At 36.3% G+C, this 19,251-nt stretch overlaps 1 protein-coding gene and 1 long non-coding RNA gene across 4 annotated transcripts in view; one reads left to right on the top strand and one right to left on the bottom strand.

Annotated features, from left to right (window-relative positions):
• GAREM1 (GRB2 associated regulator of MAPK1 subtype 1) overlaps positions 1-19,251 on the top strand; it is a 209,145-nt gene that overhangs the window by 6,153 nt on the left and 183,741 nt on the right. The window lies entirely within an intron of this gene.
• Positions 760-18,890, bottom strand: LOC143662185 (uncharacterized). Of its 2 annotated transcripts, none has more exons than XR_013165214.1 (3): positions 18,815-18,890; positions 16,272-16,450; positions 760-1,573 (listed from the first exon to the last, which is right to left on the bottom strand). It is a non-coding gene; the product is annotated as an uncharacterized LOC143662185 (long non-coding RNA). The 2 variants fall into 2 exon arrangements; XR_013165215.1 differs by lacking the exon at positions 760-1,573 and adding an exon at positions 15,792-15,897.

Consider the following 19,251-nt stretch of genomic DNA (forward strand, 5'->3'; position numbering starts at 1 on the left):
ATGATTCATAAAATAATGGTTCTTAGGGTCAGCAGTTATTAATATTTTAAATAAATTATTTCTAGAAATTACAAGTCATTTTTCAATTTTTAGAAGTTGATAGTTCTTTCATTAGGAAATCACGATGCCCTTTTTACATAGTAAAATGTCATGTCATTGAATTTTAATCTTTATTATCATCAAGTTGTTCACATGACTCATAAGTTTATGAACTAGAATACTATAAATCTTAGAAGCTGGTCAGCTCTTTATAGTGAAGAAAGGGCTGCTTGGATAGTCAACCCTTTACCCATTGCCTCATCTTCTCTGGGCACCAGCAATTTCGTTTCTAAGCAAAGCGAACCACTTGATTCTAATAGTGTTACAAAACTACAACTGCTAATTTAGTACAGTTGTCATCTCCCTAGAATAGCCCCAAGATTGATTTGAAACCATGGAGTCTTAATTCCAGACAATGAGTTTCTTTTTATGCCACAGCAGGAGTATTACATAGTGGTAAAAGAGGGGGGTAAACAATGTTCCCAGGCCCTCTTCCAGTTCTCTGGGTGAATTACTTTACAATTATAGGGCACAGCATTTTAATTAATTCTGCTAATTCTTAGCCTACTTGGAAATATTTAAATACCACTTGGGCTTTGATGGCTTAATGGTTGTTTAATAAATACTGAATTATTGAATTTAAAATGCAATATGAAGTCTTTTTAGTTATAAAGATATTTGTTATTCAGGTTAATATTTAACTTGTATTAGGCCTGGTTATAGCTTTAAGAGGAATATAAATGTCTAGGAGTAGTGTTATGTGTGTATTCCTGTGAAGATTTAAAATAAGTTTCATTCTCTTTTTAATTTTCCCCTCAGTAGGGAAACATTTCCTTGGCCAGATGCTTTTTTATTTTTTTCCGAGTTGACAATTTTCTCAATACAAGGCTTTAGGATGTTAGAAATGAAAATTCGCCCTTGATAATTAGTTCACATTGACAGTATCTTTTTTTCTAGCTGGGAACTAGATTCAAATACCTAAAAGTAACAGAAAAAGAGTAAATGTTTCTTTTTTAAATGTATCTGTTACCTTGTAGGTAATTAGTAAGCATTGGTTATAGAAGGTTATGTAGTCTATTTAAAAAAAGGTTAATAGAATGCCAGAGGAAGTCCACTTGAATAACTCCAGCATGTTCACCTGTGCAGAATGCTGTATTCCATGATTCATACTCACTTTGGCTTGCCATTGTCTTCTTTTAGTAGTAATGGGCAAGTAACCAGTGGAAGGAATTACAGTGTTAACACGTCCTTCATTGACCTTTTGGGTCCTCAGTAGTGTATGCTCAGAGTTCTTCACTTTTAGTCCGTTTCAGGTTGTTAATCATTTGAACTAAGATTGAGGATCCATTTTTACCTTGGACCACTGACCCACAAAATAAATCAAGTTCCATACCCAAGTCGAAAGCGGTTTAGTTAGTTGTTTCTTGAGAAAGAGTTCTAGAAGGTTCAAATTACCTACTTAAAAATAAATATGCAGGGCAGGCCACGTTGGCTCAGCAGGTGCAGTTCTCGCAGGTTCGATTCCCAGTGCCTACTAAAAAAAAAAAAACTTAATAAAAATAATAAATAAATATGCAACATAAAACTTTATTTAGATACCATACTACTACTTTTTGGTTATTTTGGTCCCATCTTTTGACCAGTTAGTAGACAGAATCAGAAAAACTCTTTACAGACTCCTTAGGGCCAGGTGCATCAGTTAAAACTAATTGTAATTGTGCATAACAGAGACAAAGAAAACATTTATATATTCATTTATACAAGATGGACATTCTTTTTCACATCAAAGAAATCTAAAAGTACATAGAGAACTGATATGGCAGTTCCCAGAGTGAAGGCCCCAGGCTCCTTCTGTCTTTCTGCTGTCATCCTCAGCACAGAGTTTGTAGCTTTTACCCCCAGGGTGTCCTATGGGGCACTTCACTTACCTCTCATTGTCAGGACATGCACCTGTGTATGGCTGCATGGTAGGCAGGGAACAGAGGAATAGGTGGATCAGATATTAGGAGCTGCCTGGCAGCCCCTGCTACCCAGTTTTGGCTTTGATGCCTTTTCTCTTTTTCTCATCTTCAAGAGCTTATCAAAATAGCTATGCATTGGACCCCAAGCTCCTTGAAGTCTCCTTAATACAGGTTCTTCCTTAGCTAAGATAGTGTGAACTTCTTGCCCCAACTTCCTGTTCTCTGTTCATTCTTGAGCATGGACTAAAACCTTGTGACTGTTCTACTTAAGAAGTCCGTTATTGGAGGGTGTACTAGATTGAATCTGTTGTGTACCCCAGAAAAGCCATGTCCTTTAATCCTCATTTTAGTATTGCTGGGTGGTATCTCTTTTATTGTTTCTGTGGAGATGTGTCTCCACCCATTAAAGGTGGGGTTGCTTACTGGAGCCCTTTAAGAGGGAACTGAAGTACGTGAAACTGTTGAGCTGTATTCTAGTAGCCTTGTTTCTTGAAGGTGATTGTATAATGATACAGCTTTTACAGTGTGACTGTGTGATTGTGAAAACCTTGAATCTGATGCTCCTTTTATCTAGGGTATGGCAGATAAGTAAAAAATAATGGATAAAAATTAAATAGTGGGGAGGACAAAGATTAAAATAAATTGAGTATTGAGTAGATGGAAATATTGGTGATCAGTGAGAGGAAGGGATAAGGTAAGGGGTTTGGTATGTATGAGTTTTTTCTTTTTTCTTTTTCTTTCTTTTCTGGAATGATGCAAATGTACTGAAAATTGATCATGGTGATGAATACACAACTATGTGATGATACTGTGAGCCATTGATTATATATCATGTATGGAATGTTTGTAAAAGATTTATCAATAAAAATATTAAAAAAAAAAAAAAAGAGGGAACCACTTTGGCAAAAGCTTTGGCGTCAACAGAGCCCACACAGCCAGAGGCTGTTAGAGATGAACGAAGGAAACATCCCTGGGAAAGGGGTTGGAGAAGCCTGGAGAGAAAGCTAGCAGCAGTTGTCATGTTCACCATGTGCCTTTCCAGCTGAAAGAGAAACCCTAAACATCATCGGCCTTCTTGAACCAAGGTATCTTTCCCTGGATGCCTTAACTTGGACCTTTTCATAGCCTTGCCTTAATTTTCACAGCCTTAGAACTGTAAACTTAGGTATAAGCCTTAACTTTGTTTCTCAAATGGAATAATTGTTATTTAGTTTTCTTTATCAACCTGTACATTGGATTTAAATATGCTGTGTTCCCTGTTGCCTTATGGCCGGCTCTCTAAATAATCATGGGGAAATCTTGATAAAACGTGTTGTATCTTTGCAGCTATAAGTACATTTAACGTCACTGCTAATAAATTCCTGTGCATTGCATGAAACTTACAAACTAGAATCATCATTACTGGCTTAAAGACTACAAATTAAATTGACAAGTCCATAAAAAAAATTAATTCTTTTTAAATATTCGTAACAAAACTCTGAAGGTATGACATTTTGGGCAGTTAAGAGAGCTTTCTACTGTAGCTCCTATTTTTCCTCTCATAAGGACTATAGTGACTTGAAAATCTGTTGAAGCTTAGAATCTGAGTAACGACATTAGAGCATAAATGATAGAAATTCCTAATTTCAAGACACTGAGAAAGGCAAATGTGATTGTCATTTCGTTTCTTCTGTTGATTGTGCAAAGTTCCTACTTTATTGTAATGGCTAAGGAAGGGAAAACAGATAAGAAGGAAAAGCCCAGCTTAACTCTCTCTGTACATATATCCAGTGATTGATGGATAATGAAATAGATATCAGTCCGCCAGTTTAGCACTGAAGCTCTATAAATAGTTGCATTTATGAAGGAGTTGAGGTAACCGCTGATAAAAGTGAAGGTCTGGATAACTTTAAGAGACTCTTTTAATGCTAAAGAAAAGGTTCAGATTTACTTTAATTAGGTAGCTTGTGAATTGCATTTGCCTTTCCCCCAATCTTCTCTTTTTTCCTAATTCAACTGGGAAAATATCAATCTGAATAGATTGTCATATAGTTGAATATTATGTGACATCAGTGGGAAGTTTCATGCTAAGTGGAGATGAGAGGGGAGGTGTTCTAATTTGCAAGCTGCTGGAATGTGACATACCAGAAAAGGAATGGCTTTTCAAAAGGGAAATTTCTTAAGCTGCAAGTTTACAGTTCTAAAGCCATGAAAATGTCCAAATTAAAGCAAGGATATAAAAATGTCCGATCTAAGGCATCCAGGGAAAGATACCTTGGTTCAAGAAGGCTAATGACATTCAAGGTTTTGCTCTCTACTGTAAAGACACATGGCAGACATGGCGATGTCTGCTAGCTTTCTCTCCAGGCTTCTTGTTTCATGAAGCTCCTCCAGGGTCCTTTTCCAACAGTCTCTGGCTGCATGATCTCTTGAGGTTCTCCCAGCTTTCAAGCTCTCTCCAAAAATGTTTCCTTTTTTAAAGGATTCCAGTTAACTAATCAAGACCCACCTGTAATGGGTAGAGTCACATCTCCCTCTAATCAAAGGTTAATACCCACAATTGGACACGTTAAATCTCCACGAAGATAATCTAATCAGCTTTCCGAGGGATTAGAAGGAACGACTGCCTCTACAAAATGGATCAGGATTAAAATATGGCTTTTCTAGGCTACTTAATCCTTTCAAACCAGCACAGCAGGTAAAGAGAAAAATATATGAACTAAGTATAAATACCATTTATAGTCTCTTTGGTTTTTTAAATTGTCAAAATGAAGCAAAACTTCATTTCCCTAATCATAAACATATTCACTATAAAGAATTTGAATAGTACATTAAAAATATAAAGATAGTCTGAAATCCCACCACTGCAGAATAACCACCAAACATTTTGATGATTGTCCTTTCATGCGTCTATTCACAGATACAGACGTTTACAGTTTTACTTAAATGTGCTGCCCCATTTACTGTTTTCATGTTTTTTGTTCTTTTTACATTCTTCTCTTTTCTTCTCTTCATATCAACCCTCACTTGTCCAACTCTAAAATATAATCCATTTTAATAATCTAGTACACATTCTTCAAATTTTCTCTATAATTGTGTCACCTATACATATAAATATACATATACAACATGCTGTTATTCTTTTACACATATTTTTTGCCTCTTGCTTATATCACTCATGGAAATTACTCTAAATCATTAGGATAACACAAATTCATTCTTTTAAGACAGTTGTATAATATTCCATGGTGTGGAAATACTACAGCTCATATAATCATTCTTCAACTGATTACTGTTCAGTTTGTTTACAATTATTGGTCTCATGAATTGTACTGCAGCAAACCTCCATGTACATAATGTCATTAATTTTTATCATTTATATAGAATTCTGTGGTTTCTCTCATCTTTCACTTTCCTCCTAAAAAAAAATTCATAACATTGTCTTTCTGATACCTTTTAATTCCACATGCTAGGACCACAATTAAATCTTTTTAGAAAGAATGTAGAAATAATCACGTGCTATATCCCATTATCACAACCCAATTCATGTTAGTGTAATTGATTTAATTGATGTTGCTGAAATGCTATCCAGAAAGTCCATAACAATTTTCATTACTATCATCAATGTATGAGAATATCATTTCTCCAAATCTATTTAACCTTAGGTATTATAAGGTTTTTAATAAGCATTTACCAGCCTGATAGATTTAAGGTGCTATCTCATTGCTACATTAATTTGCATTTCCCTAACTATTGGTGATTATATGCTACTTTCTGCCTGTCTGTTTACTGTTTGTATTTACTGTTCTATATATTGAAATCATACCTTCTGCTGTTTTGTCTGTTGTTTACTTATTTTTGCCAGTTCCTAGATGTTATTTGTATATTATAGAAATATTTTCCCTGATTTATTTTGTCTGTTGGTTTTGTTTATGTTATATTAATAAATTTAAGAGTTTTTAATTTTCACAAGGTCAAACAAGTCCCTTTTTTTTAACTTGTGTTCTGTCTTGGCTAAGAAAGTTCTCCTTGACCTTATACTTGTAGTGTCTTAGGTTTTCTAGGAAGATTTTTAATTTTTTGTAGTTAAGTCTCTAATCCATATGGAACTAATTTTTGCGTATGGTATAAGTTTTAAATTGTCTTCCAGATTGCTGGTAGGCTAGTCCATTTTTTTAAAAAAAAGCCTATTTGTTTTTACTGATTTGAACAATCTATGTCATATTTCTTTTGCTCTTTAACGGTAGGAAAACACACTTCAGCCACACCTGTCTTTCAGAGAGTGCCTTGGGTTATGATCCAAGAATATACAGGTTAATGAAATCTGAAAACAATCCTTTAATTCTTCAAAGAAGAAAAGATATGGCTAGAGCTTTCCCTAATCTTGGTTTACTCTTCTTTTCTGATGGCTGTGGGTGGTCTGATAGTTTTTTTCCTAAAGAAAATGCTAATTCATTTTAAAGTCAGTGCTACCCTGGTGAGTCAAGGAAATGATAGTAACTTTTTAAATGCCTTCTGGGGAAGCATCATCTAAATGCTTTGGCAATACGTTTTCTCCCAGGAAGAATTTGTTTTAAAAAGATAATTTATTAAGCTGCCATTTGTGCGTGCATGCGTGTGTGTGTGTGTGTGTGTGTGTGTCTGAGAGACTTATGTGTTTTAGAATTTGAAAAGCATCTGCAAGTTGCACTCAACTTCAGACAATTAATTGTAAGTGTATTTTCCCCATTATCTTTTGTACAAAGACACACTATTCTTAATGTATAGGTACGTGTATTTGTTTAAAATCCCATAATGCTCCATATATGTTCATTTTGAAAGACTTAAGATTCATTTTTCTTGCATTTCACCCTCCCCAAAAAAACTTTGATAGCGCTGTCTTCCAGATTCCTTTTAATTTCACATGCAAGAACCAAAATTAAATCCTTTTAGAAAAAATGTAGGACAACGTATCCCAATATCAAAACCCAAATTGTCTGCAAAGAGAATGCATAACCTAGATGGCCCTCAGCAACTTTATCTACTACGTGAGTTTCAACCTGGATTCCATGAGGAACTTTATTAGCTTTGGGTCATATATATTTAAAAGTTACTATCACTTTTCTTTCTAAGCTGCCTCAGTACAGGAAACCTTTCTTCTCTTTCTGTCGTATGTTTCACAGAATTTTTTGTGAATCTTCACCAGATGAACCAGAAATCTTGTCTGTGTGACCAGGGGTTGTCAGAATGCTCCAGCTTATCCCTAATGTATCTGCAAGGATGTAGTGAAACACCAAAATAAAATGTTCTCATCCTATGTGTAGGCTGTAAAACCTTGTGGGTTTATAATGATGTGGCATGAACTGCAATGGTTTTGCCTAGTGCACCCAATAGAGAATGTGTTAATGCAGTTAAAGTTATTTGTGCTAGTTTGAAGCTATTATTTGTGCCAGAAAAGCCATGTCCTTTAATCCTCATTCAGTATATCTGGGTGGGATCTTTTTTATTGTTTCCATGGAGCCCTTAACCCACCTAACTGTGGGTAGTAACTTTTGATTAGATGTTTTTTGGGGAGGTGTGTGAGCACCCATTCAAGGTGGGGTCATTTAGTGGAGCCCTTTACGAGGAAACCATTTTGGAAAAAGCTTGAGCTCTTACAGTGCCAACAGAGCCCACACAGTCAGAAATTTTTGGAGATGCAGAAGGAGAATGCCCCAAGGAAATGAGAAGAAAAAGCTAACAGATGTCACCATGTAACTTTCCGGCTGAGAGAGGTGTTTTGGACCTATCAGCCTTTCTTGAATCAAGCTACCTTTCCCTGGATGCCTTACTTTGGACATTTTCATGGCCTTAGAACTGTTAACTTGTAACTTAATAAATTCCCTTTTTAAAAAGCCATTTGTTTCTGGTGTATTGCATTCCTGCAGCTTTTACAAATTAAAACAGTATGAATTCTTGACAAAAATGGTGACCTACACGGGTCCCCATAGTTTATACAATATTTTCATAGCCATTGCCTTACTTGAACCTTCTTCCCTCCTGTCGAGTAGGGGTACTATTGTGATTTTATAGACAATGACATTGGACTGGGCTAGGTTAATGACAGTGAACCAGTTGGTGGAGCCAGGGCTTTTCTCTGGACACTAAACCAAGTGTGATTTCTTCCATATACTGCATGTGGGCTCTGTACACTACAGTGTATCACAAAGATGAATCATTTTAGAACTCTCTACTAGATATGTACTGTCCTCTAATAAATCAACCAGTCATTGTCATCTTCCTCCAGCAGGAGGCGTGAGCTCTTGGATCATATTTTTTAATTGTTAACAAATTCCTTCACTAATACTTCTCTGATAAGATACCAGCTTCCTCAGCCCCACCCGAATACATATACAAGTGTACATACTCTATTTTTCACCTCCTGACCCTTTTCTCTTTTAGTGTATTTTGGGTAGGGAAAGAAGTGATGATTCCAGCATCTACTCTTTCCTGCTTCAGCTCCAGGATTTTAGAATTCTTTCTCATGCTCTGACTTCTCAAACTATCTAAAACCTAGAGAAGACACAGTATATGAGTATATGTCTTTCTTTGGACTTACTGAATTATTTACATATAGTATGCAATAATATTTAATCAAAACATTTAATTTGTTCTGCTTATATATTTCAAAATGGAAATACCATTTCATTGATGCTAAGATGCATATTTTAATATCTGAAATCAGGATGTGTCACAATTAATGATGTGTCATAGTTTAATCAGTGTGTTTATTCTTTCTTGATTTAAAGAAAATACTACCAAAAAATATTTCTCTTATAATCAATAACAACCTAAATCAGAAGCATTATGGTAGAGGCAGGAAGTATCTTTTAGTCCAATAGTTCAATGAAAGCATGTGACACAAGGACTTATAGTGAGTATCGCAATATGGAGTGGGAGATAATTATATTGAAAAATCAAGGAGTAGTCTCTGAACCACCTATCCCCTATAAATGGTCAGGGTTACTCATTTAACAACAGGTAAGAGCCTCTTCTTTGGCAAAATACACACATACACATTATAGTAGATTGAATGGTGGTCCTCCAAAAGAAGCCCACATCCAGTCCTGGATGCTGTGAATGTGACCTTCTTTGGAAAAAGGGTCTTTGCAGATGTAGTTAAGGATCTTGAGATGGGATCATCCTGGATTACTGGGGTGAGACCTAAATCCAGTGCAGGTATCCTGATGAGAGAAAGGCAGAGATTTGAGCAACAGGAGGAGGAGGAGGCATTGTAACCAGAGGGTCAGAGATTGGAGTAATGCAGCCCCAAACCAAGATTTCCCTAGAGTTACCAGAAAGCTGGAAGAGAAGAGGTACAGAATCTCCCCTAGAAACTTATCAGGATGTGCAGCCCTGCTAACACTTTGATTTTGGACTTCTGCCTTCAGAGCTTTTTGTTGCTGTAAGCCACCTAGTTGATGGTCATAAAAAGTTATGGCAACAACTCAACAACAGAAGAACAAACAATCCAATTATAAAATGGACTAAAGATATGAATAGGCATTTTTCTGAAGAGCAAGTACAGATGGCTCAAGAGCATGTAAAGAGATACTCATTTTCACTAGCTATAAGAGAAATGCAGATCAAGACTACAATGAGATACCACCTCACACCTATAAGAATGGCTGCTATTAAATAACCAGGAAACTATAAATGTTGGAGAGGATGTGGAGAAATTGGGACACTTATGCCCTGCTGGTGGGAATGTATAGTGGTGCAGCCACTATGAAAAACTGTTTGGCAAAACTAAATATCAAGCTGCCCTATGACCCAACAATAGCACTACTTGATATATACCCAGAAGAGCTGAAAGCAATGACACAAACAGACATTTGCACACCGATGTTCATAGCAGCATTATTCACAATTACCAAAAGATGGAAACAAACCAAATACCCACCAACAGATGAGTGGATCCACAAAATGTGATATATACATATGATGGAATATTATGCAGCAGTAAGACAAAATGATGTCCTGAAAAGCACATGACAGGATGGATCAACCTTGAGGACATAATGCTGAGCAAAATCAACCAGACACAAAAGGACAGATACTGTATGATTCCACTTTTATGACCAGCATAAAAATATAATCAGAGACAGAATACAGGGACCTTAGAGATACCTAGAAGCTAGAGATGGTTGAACCATTAGCTAATGAGGTTGAACTCCAAAGTAAGGGAATATATAGGAGCACAGGTGATTCTCTAGAAATAATATTACTATATTGAAGATGAACAAGATTGAAAGGAGTTTATACACCTGTGTTTCCCACTGACTCACAGTAGAAATATAAATGAGTTCTTGTAAGAATTACTTCAAAGATAAGATTCTTGTATAAAGAGTGTCTAAGTCCAGGGCACAGGGGAAAACTACTACTGCATGCTATGAGCTATGGTCAAAAGGAAACCATCAGGACTACCCCACAGCAACAGCAGAGGTAAATAATGGGGTAAGGGACAGGAGTTAAGAGGAGGTTTAAATTTCCTATTTGGTGAGGATATGTTTATTGCTTTTCTGTCTCTTGGGAACCATGAAATTATCTAAAATTGAGAATGTTGATGGACTGTGGACTTTGGGCCCTCTACATGATTCCCAATGAATGCAGGTGGCTGAAGGATGCACTGACGGAGAAGTAGAGTAACTTTCCAGAAACCTACAACCTCCAGATGGGTCCCTGGTCCAGAAAAGTCCTGACACCTAGCCCAACCTCTCCAGAACATCAGATAGTTCCATCTCCCTACTCTATATCAGTGACAGACCCTTCCAATATAAAAAATTTAGAATTGCCATAGCCTAAACAACCCCAATGAAAGGTATGGAAAGATCAAAGATGATCAAAGGTGATGGTGAAATTATACATAGAAGATAGGACTTAAGAAATGAATGTGAATACTGAATCATTAAATTGATATCTCATTTAGTCTCCAGTGTTTTAGAGAAGCTAGTAGTAAAAACCTAAAATTATGAAATTGTAATCCATGTCAAACTCTAAAATGCGTTCTACAATTAACTGTAGTGCTGTGCTTGGAAATTTATAGCTTTTTTGCCTATTTGTTATTGTTCACAAAAAAGGAAAAAAAAGTCGATTGTGATGATAAAAAAGTATTTAAGCTCATTATACAATCATCTTCAAGAAACATGGCTACTGGAACACAGCTCTACATCTTCAGGCAGTTCCCTCCAGCCTCTACGTTGTACCTTAACTAAAAAGGTAATATCTATATAATGTGTAAGAATAACCTCCAGGATAACCTCTTGACTCTGTTTGGAATCTCTCAGCCATTGACACATTATTTTGTCTCATTTCACTTTTCCGCCTTTTGGTCGAGAAGGTTTTCTCAATCCCTTGATGCTGAGTCCCAGATCATTCTAGGATTTCTGTCCCATGTTGCCAGGACGGTCCACACCCCTGGGAGTCATGTCCCACATAGAAAGGGGGAGGGCAGTGAGTTTGCTTGTTTGTGTTGGCTGGAGAGAGGGGCCACATCTGAGCAACAAAAGAGGTTCTCTTGACTCTTAGGCCTAATTTTAAGTAGGCTTGACCTATCCTTTGTGGGGTTAAGTTTCGTATGAACAAACCCCAAGATTGGGAACTCAGCCTATTGCTTTGGTTGTCCTCACTGCTTGTGAGACTATCAAGAATTCTCCACTTAGGGAAGTTGAATTTTCCCTCTTTCTCACCATTCTCCCAAGCGGACTTTACAAATACTTTTTTACTCACTCTGGGATTTATTGGAGCATCAGTCTGGACAAACCTGCACAATCTTATGCCCTACTCAAGGTTCCATGTACTTACGGTGTTCAGTTAAGCTGTTCACATAAGTTATATTAGGAACAGCACTAGTCAAAATATAAATTTTGTACCAAATAAACATTTTTTGCTTTAGTCTCACACATAAGTTAAAATTTTAAAATATTAATTACTATCTATTTTCAATACCCTGCAGTAATGACTTTCCTTTGTTCTTTCTCATGCAAAAACATTTTTAAATTTGTCCATTTAGTCACTATTATTATATACTCTAGGCATTCCTAGATTATACCATAGTCTTTATCGTCTTTCTTTCTTTCTGATTTCATTTGTGCCCCCAGCCATCCTCCCTCTATCATTTTCACATTCAGCTTCACTCAGTGTTCTAACATAATTGTATTACAGTTAGGTAGTATTGTGCTGTCCATTTTTGAGTTTTTATGTTCAGTCCTGTTACACAATCTGTATCACTTCAGCTCCAATTACCCAATATCTTACCGTATTTCTATCTGCTGATGGTCTCTGTTACCAATGAAATTCTCCAAGTTTATTCACTAATGTCAGTTCATATCAGTGAGACCATACAGTATTTGTCCTTTTGTTTCTGGCTAATCTCACTCAGCACAATGTCCTTAAGGCCCATCCATGTTCTTACATACTTCATAACTTTATTCTGTCTTACAGCTGCATAATTTTCCATCGTATGTATATACCACAGTTTGTTTAGCCACTCATCTGTTGATGGACATTTTGGCTGTTTCCATCTCTTTGCATTTGTAAATAATGCTGCTATAAACATTGGTGTGCAAATGTCCATTTGTGTCCTTTTCCTCATGTCCTCTGAGTAGATACTTAGCGATGGTATTGCCAGGTCATATGGCAATTCTATACTTAGCTTTCTGAGGACCTGCCAAACTGCCTTCCACAGCGGTTGTACCATTTGACATTCCCACCTATAGTGGATAAGTGTGCCTGTTTCTCCACATCCTCCCCAGCACTTGTCGTTTTCTGTTTTATTGATAATGGCCACTCTGGTGAGTATGAGATGATATCTCATTTGTGGTTTTGATTTGCATTTCCCTGATAGCCAGGGGAGTTGAGCATCTTTTCATGTGTCTTTTGGCCATTTGTATTTCCTCTTCTCAGAAGTGTCTGTTCAAGTCTTTTGCCCATTTTGTAATTGGGTTGTCTGTCCTTTTGTTGTTGAATTGAACAATCTTTTTATAAATTCTAAATACTAGACCTTTATCTGAAATACTGTCTCCCAATGTGTAGGCTGTCTTTTTACTTTCATGACGAAGTTCTTTGATGCACAAAAGTGTTTAATTTTGAGGAGTTCCGTTTTATTTATTATTTCTTCAATGCTCGTGCTTTGGGTATAAGGTCTAGGAAACCGCCTCCTGTTATAAGATTTATAAGATATTTCCCTACATTTTCTTCTAACAGGTTTATGGTCTTAGATCTAATGCTTAGGTCTTTGATCCATTTTGAGTTAATTTTTGTATAGGGTGTGAGATATAGATCCTCTTTCATTCTTTTGCATGTGGATAGCCACTTCTCTAAGCACCATTTATTGAAGAGACTGTTCTGTCACAGGTGAGTGGGTTTGACTGCCTTATCGAAGATCAATTGTCCATAGATGAGAAGGTCTATATATGAACACTCTATTTGATTCCATTGGTCAGTATATCTATCTTTATGCCACTACCATGATGTTTTGACCTCTGTAGCTTCATAATACACCTTAAAGTCAGGTAGCATGAGACCTCCGACTTCATTTTTCTTTTTCAGGATACTTTGGGCTATTCGGGGTACCCTGCCCTTCCAGATAAATTTGGTTACTGGTTTTTCTATTTCTGAAAAGTAAGTTTTTGGGATTTTAATTGGTATTTCATTGAATCTGTAAATCAATTTAGGTTAGAATTGACATCTTAGCTATATTTAGTCTTCCAATCCATGAACACGGTATGCCCTTCTATCTATTTAGGTCTTTGGTGATTTCTTTTAACAATTTCTTGTAGTTTTCTTTGTATAGGTCTTTTGTCTCTTCAGTTAAATTTATTTCTAAATATTTTATTCTTTTGGTTGCAATTGTAAATGGAATTTTTTTCTTGATTTCTCTCTCAGATTGTTCATTATTAGTGTATAGAAACACTACAGATTTTTGAGTGTTGATTTGTAACCTGCCACTTTGCTGTAACATACTTGCTGTCTTACAAGCGCAGTTCCTAGTGCTAGGAAAACAAAAGTTAAGAAATGTAGTCCTGATCCTCAAGGAATTCATTGGCCCACTAGGTAGGGAATTCTTAGATAATTAACTATTGGTGTGATAAACACAGACATGCATCATCTCGGTGGTCAGTTAGTATCGCCAAGATGTCTTGGGCAGGTTTTACAGAAAACAGTTGAATCTAAACTAGTCATGAAAGATAGAGTAGGGTTTTGCTAGGTTTAGAAGAGGAAGAATGGTATTCTTGATGGAGTTTAGGAACGTCCCCAATGGAAGACTGTGAGGAGGGTGTTAGGAGATGAGGCCTGAAAGGCAAGTCTGTAAGCAGATTTTGAAAAGAACTTTATCCTGTGGCTATACTCATGGCTCTTAACCTAATTTTCAAGAGAGTGAGAATGTACAGTTTCCATATGCTGGAAATATGACTCTTAATGACTATTTTAGTTGGAGGTATGGGAAAGTAGTGTGATAATTTGTGGGTAGTTTGAGCTTGAGGTATTTACTGGAAATTCAGTTCAGCTGATGTTGGAAATTTGGGAGAGTTCAGGGTTAGAGAAATAGTATTGGGAAATTTTAAGGTAATGGTGAAAAATCAAGCCATGAGAGTGAATATCGTTGATCAGGAGGAAATAGAGCCAGTGCTAATGATGTAAAAGATCAGAGTTAATAAGCTTGTGGTTAGAAATGTTGCAACCCTTAAGCCATATTTTTTTAGCAGGTTGTAATAACTTTTAAATAATTTCAAGTAATTGTTGGCATAGGGATTGAATTAATCACTTAAACGGAATTTAGCTTTCCTAGACTCCAAGGTTGCTGACCTGCACTTAGTAATTTAAAAGGTGCGTTTAGATTTTGCAGTAGGACTTCAGCCAATTTTCTGACCCAGCAGGGACGAAAAAGTATTGCAAAAGATAGCCATTGTAGTTTGAAGATCACTTATAAGTTGATTGCTACTAAGATTGCTGAGTACTTAGAAAATTAGAATACCTTCAAATTTTTTTCTGACTTGTTCCTGAGACTGCAAGGTATTGGCTTAACCTTGCTATAATGATATTCTTTTTATAGCTCCAATTACTGGCATGGAGAGGTAGTTAGAAGTACTTTTCTTCATTAAATAGTGCTTGTTTCTATTCTTCATTCTCTTGAAAGGTTCTTATGTGTTTTCCTGCCCAATCCCCGTTGGCAGCTACACCTAAATTACTTACTTTTAAAATTTTTCATGTACATTATGTGATTAACCAAAATAAATTCTCTCCCCTTCAGGATTGTGCATTTGTCAGGAAAATGAGAAAGCAAACCTGTTCAATGCACATTGCAGTTACCTCTTTGAAGGGAATTTTGAAGAACTACAGTAGTAGTAGTAGTAATTAAAAATTATAATTTTGATCTTCACAGTCCAAATAAGCAGGTATTTAAGTTTCCATTTACATGCCTGTGAGTGATTTAAAAAAAAAATACTGCTAATTTGAAGGAAAGCTATAGCTTTTACCTTCTTGACACAGACACATGAAACTCTTGAGAGTAACTGTTAGGGATTCCCCAAACAAGCAAAGCCACCAGTATTTACTTCTGGATGATAATTATGGTTAACATTTATTGAGGATTTGCTATGGTACTGGCTATTGTACACCATTTTGTACAAACTCTTTGATATAAGGCTACATACAAGAACTGAGGCGGAGAGAAAGGGGATATTTGCTCAAGGTCACCTAGCTGAAAAGTGGAGAAGTGGGGTGAGAGGGCAGCTTGGACCAACAAGGACTTTTTGCCCATTCATATTGTTCATTACAAAATGGAAAACCTTTTGTTGATCATCTTTATTAAAAATTAACCTAAGAGGGGCAGGCAGCGGTGGCTCAGTGGCAGAGTTCTTGCTTGTCATGCCGGAGACCCGGTTTCAATTCCTGGTGCCTGCCCATGTAAAAAAAAAAAAAAGCAAAAAAACAAAAATTAACCTAACAGGCAAGGGACCAAGGATAGACATGGTTTTACTAATTGGAATAAGGTACCAGGAGGACCCCATAGAACTGTTAAGGATCGGAATCAGCTGAACAGTGGGGATTACTAACTAGTAGGTTTTCTAGTTTAAATATTTCTTGTCTTCCTCAACTATCCTCCCACAAAAGAAAGAAAGGCTTAAGGCAGATGGAAATTTAAATAACTGTCTTTAGATTTTCTTCTTGGCACTTAAAATACATGTTGCCAAATTGTTTTAGATGATGCATAAATATGTGTGTATGAAATAACTGTACATAAACACATGTATAATAATATCCTTCACTTACCTTGGGGTGGGACTTGAAAGAACTCCAGCCTTCTTTCCAGAGAGCCCCAGACTTGGGAATACATCGTAGAGCTTCTGCTTCTGTTGTATGTCAGTCACAAAACCCAAACTTGTAGTCACATCCTTTCCCTTAACTGATGAGTAGCGTATTTAATGATTTACAAAGTAAAGTAGTAAAAGCTGTGGAAAATAGGCAGAAACAGATAGGATGGTGCCATTAAAAGTGACAATAAAAATGCGAGAGATACAATCAGATGGTATAGTTACACTTAGGGTCCGATGCAAATCTAACCCAACCCCAGTACACATCTGTACAGGGCAGTCTTTTGTATGTTGATTAGATTTAGTGTGATTCTTATTTAACTTTTTAGAGATCTGAAGAAAACTGCAAATGGACATATGCATAAAAATGATGTTTTTCACATAATTTCAAAGTGTTCATGGGACACCCCCCCTTACACCAAGCCACGGAAAGACTCAGAACCCCGAGTTTGTGTGTTCTGGCACTGCGTAGTATATGGTCTCCACCTTGGTGTGGGCTAAATTGCCTGGCAGCAAAGTCCAGACCCTGATGTCATTAAGAATCAGAGGCCATACGCCATCATTAGTATCATATATATATATATATGTATGTATATATATAAATGTTTTAGCATTCAACAGATAATGCTTTTCTGGATATGGGAGTGGGGGAAGGTTTCTCAAATATGGAAATATGTGTTATTCTCCACACACATCTGATTTAGCTTTGCTTGAGTCCCATGCCCCTCATTAAATAACAATGAGTTCATCCTAAGCCAGAGGTTGGCAAACTGTATCCCATGGGGTCATATCTGGACTGCTCCCATTTTGCTGGTTTTTTTTTTTTTGAATAAAGCTTTATTAGAGTACAGCCATGCCCATTTGTTTACACATTGTTCATAGTGGCAGCATTGAATAGGATGACAGATTATATGTAGCCCACAAAGCCTAAAGTATTTACTTTCTGGCACCTCACTGAAAAAAGTTTTTGCTGATCCCTGCCCCAAGCTGTCAATAATTACCCAGTTTTCATGGAGACAAGTGTTACTCATTTATGTAGGTGAAAGTAGAGATTTCTGGACATCCTGCAAAACCAATGTGGATGTAGGTCAGTCTCATGTGCACGTATTTAATAATGGTTTACTAATTAGTGGATGTCCCTTTGAAATGGGGATAAGAATGATCCCAAAATAAGCCCTTTTAAAAATAGAAAGTATAGGTGATTCTTTATTATCTGTATCCCTATTATCTACTTTGTGAAATGACATAATTTTCATGCTATGCTCGATTTTCCAGTGCCTTTGCACGGTACACTCAGCCAGTACAAACTAAATTATTTTAAATATAACACTGCATATGATATAATCAGGTAAGGAAAACCACCTCAGTAATAACATATCATGAATTTCAACATAACTTTTCAATTATGTGGTTTCTTGGATTGACCATATTACCTGCTTTCATTAATGTGACTAAACTGTTTATAGAAGTACAAATAACAGTTTTTTGAATATGCCTGTAAAGTGTAAGCAAGTGGGAGGAACAGAGAAATATAAAATAATGTTCCTGCCCTCAATAAATTTACAGTTTAGTTCTTTATCTTTTGGTGCTAGAATTATATAATTTTTTAAAATAGCCATTAGAGTAGATTCTAGAAGATTTAGGAAGAACTGAATCTGTAGCAATCCTGAGGGGTTTTCAGTCATTATTTATTGTTTTCCGTCATTATTTATTGTTTTCCCAGAAAATAAACATGTTACAGTTTCCTAGGCTTTACCACTACCTTGACATGATATAAGAAAAAAAGTTGCATCAATATATCCATACTTCCTCTTTTAAAAAGTTTATTTTTCTATAAAGCAAAGGAAATTTGTTTATAATTTGAAAAAATAAGATATATACTCATAGCACCAGTAGGACTGTCTGTGTTTTAGAAATCTCTTTGATGAGTGGTTTTGTTTAATATGCAGACATTAAACTTGAAAATAAGGGGATTAAATTGAGTGTTTTGATAAATAGCTAACTGATTTCTTATTAGCACTATGTATATTAAAGTCCAATCGGGAAAAAATTAAAATGTGCCTTAAATTTGGTAATAAATATTTTATTCAGAGTTTCCTTAGCTTAAAACATTAAGAGATAATTTGTATAGTAAATGTAAATGAGTTATCAGAAATCCACTCCCAGCTTCCTACCGAGTGTAAATTAGATGGTGACTGCTGCCATGTGAAATAGTTGTAGTTGTTGTTCCTGCATGCTTGCATATATAGATTTAAAAGCAGCAAAATTGCATGTAAATAAATGTTCTCTACATATGCAGTACAGTCAGGGCCATTGATGGCTTGTGGCAGTTAAGCTTGCTGGATGATGTATATAGTAACCTCCCTTAACCAGATACTGTCACCTAGTTTCGAGGTTGTTCCTGGTAATGCTGAACCAGGGATGGATTTTTCTGTTCTCCCTCTGTACTCATAGACAGTTTCAACATCAGTGTTTTAAAATTTAAACCCCATATTTACTTACCTAACATAATTATAGAAATTGCAAGGAGATTTGAGAAAGTGTTCGAGGACATGACAATAATCAGCTCAGGAAGCCTTCTAAAAGTCATACTGATGAGGTCACAATTATAGCAGAATTGTAGAGAAACACTGGTTGGTACTACGTCTGTCAACTCTCTTCTGTTTTTTGTTTTGGGAGTTATTCTAACCCCAGAACTTTTGCAGCCAGACATGGATTTCAGTCACAATTCCTTCATGTCCATATATGTGAACTTGGGAAATTAAGCAACTTTTCTGAACTTGTTACTTTAGAAGATCCCAACATTCCCGTTTGCCCAGGGTAATCTCAGTTTGCCCTTCTTGTCCCAGCATAATTATTAATAGTGCCCTCTTTCACTCGCAAGCATATCCTGCTTTGGACAGTATATCATATGCACCCTTCTTTCTAGGTGAAGTTAA

This window comes from Tamandua tetradactyla, chromosome 18, assembly GCF_023851605.1.
Source record: "Tamandua tetradactyla isolate mTamTet1 chromosome 18, mTamTet1.pri, whole genome shotgun sequence".
In the NCBI taxonomy this organism is placed as follows: domain Eukaryota; kingdom Metazoa; phylum Chordata; class Mammalia; order Pilosa; family Myrmecophagidae; genus Tamandua; species Tamandua tetradactyla.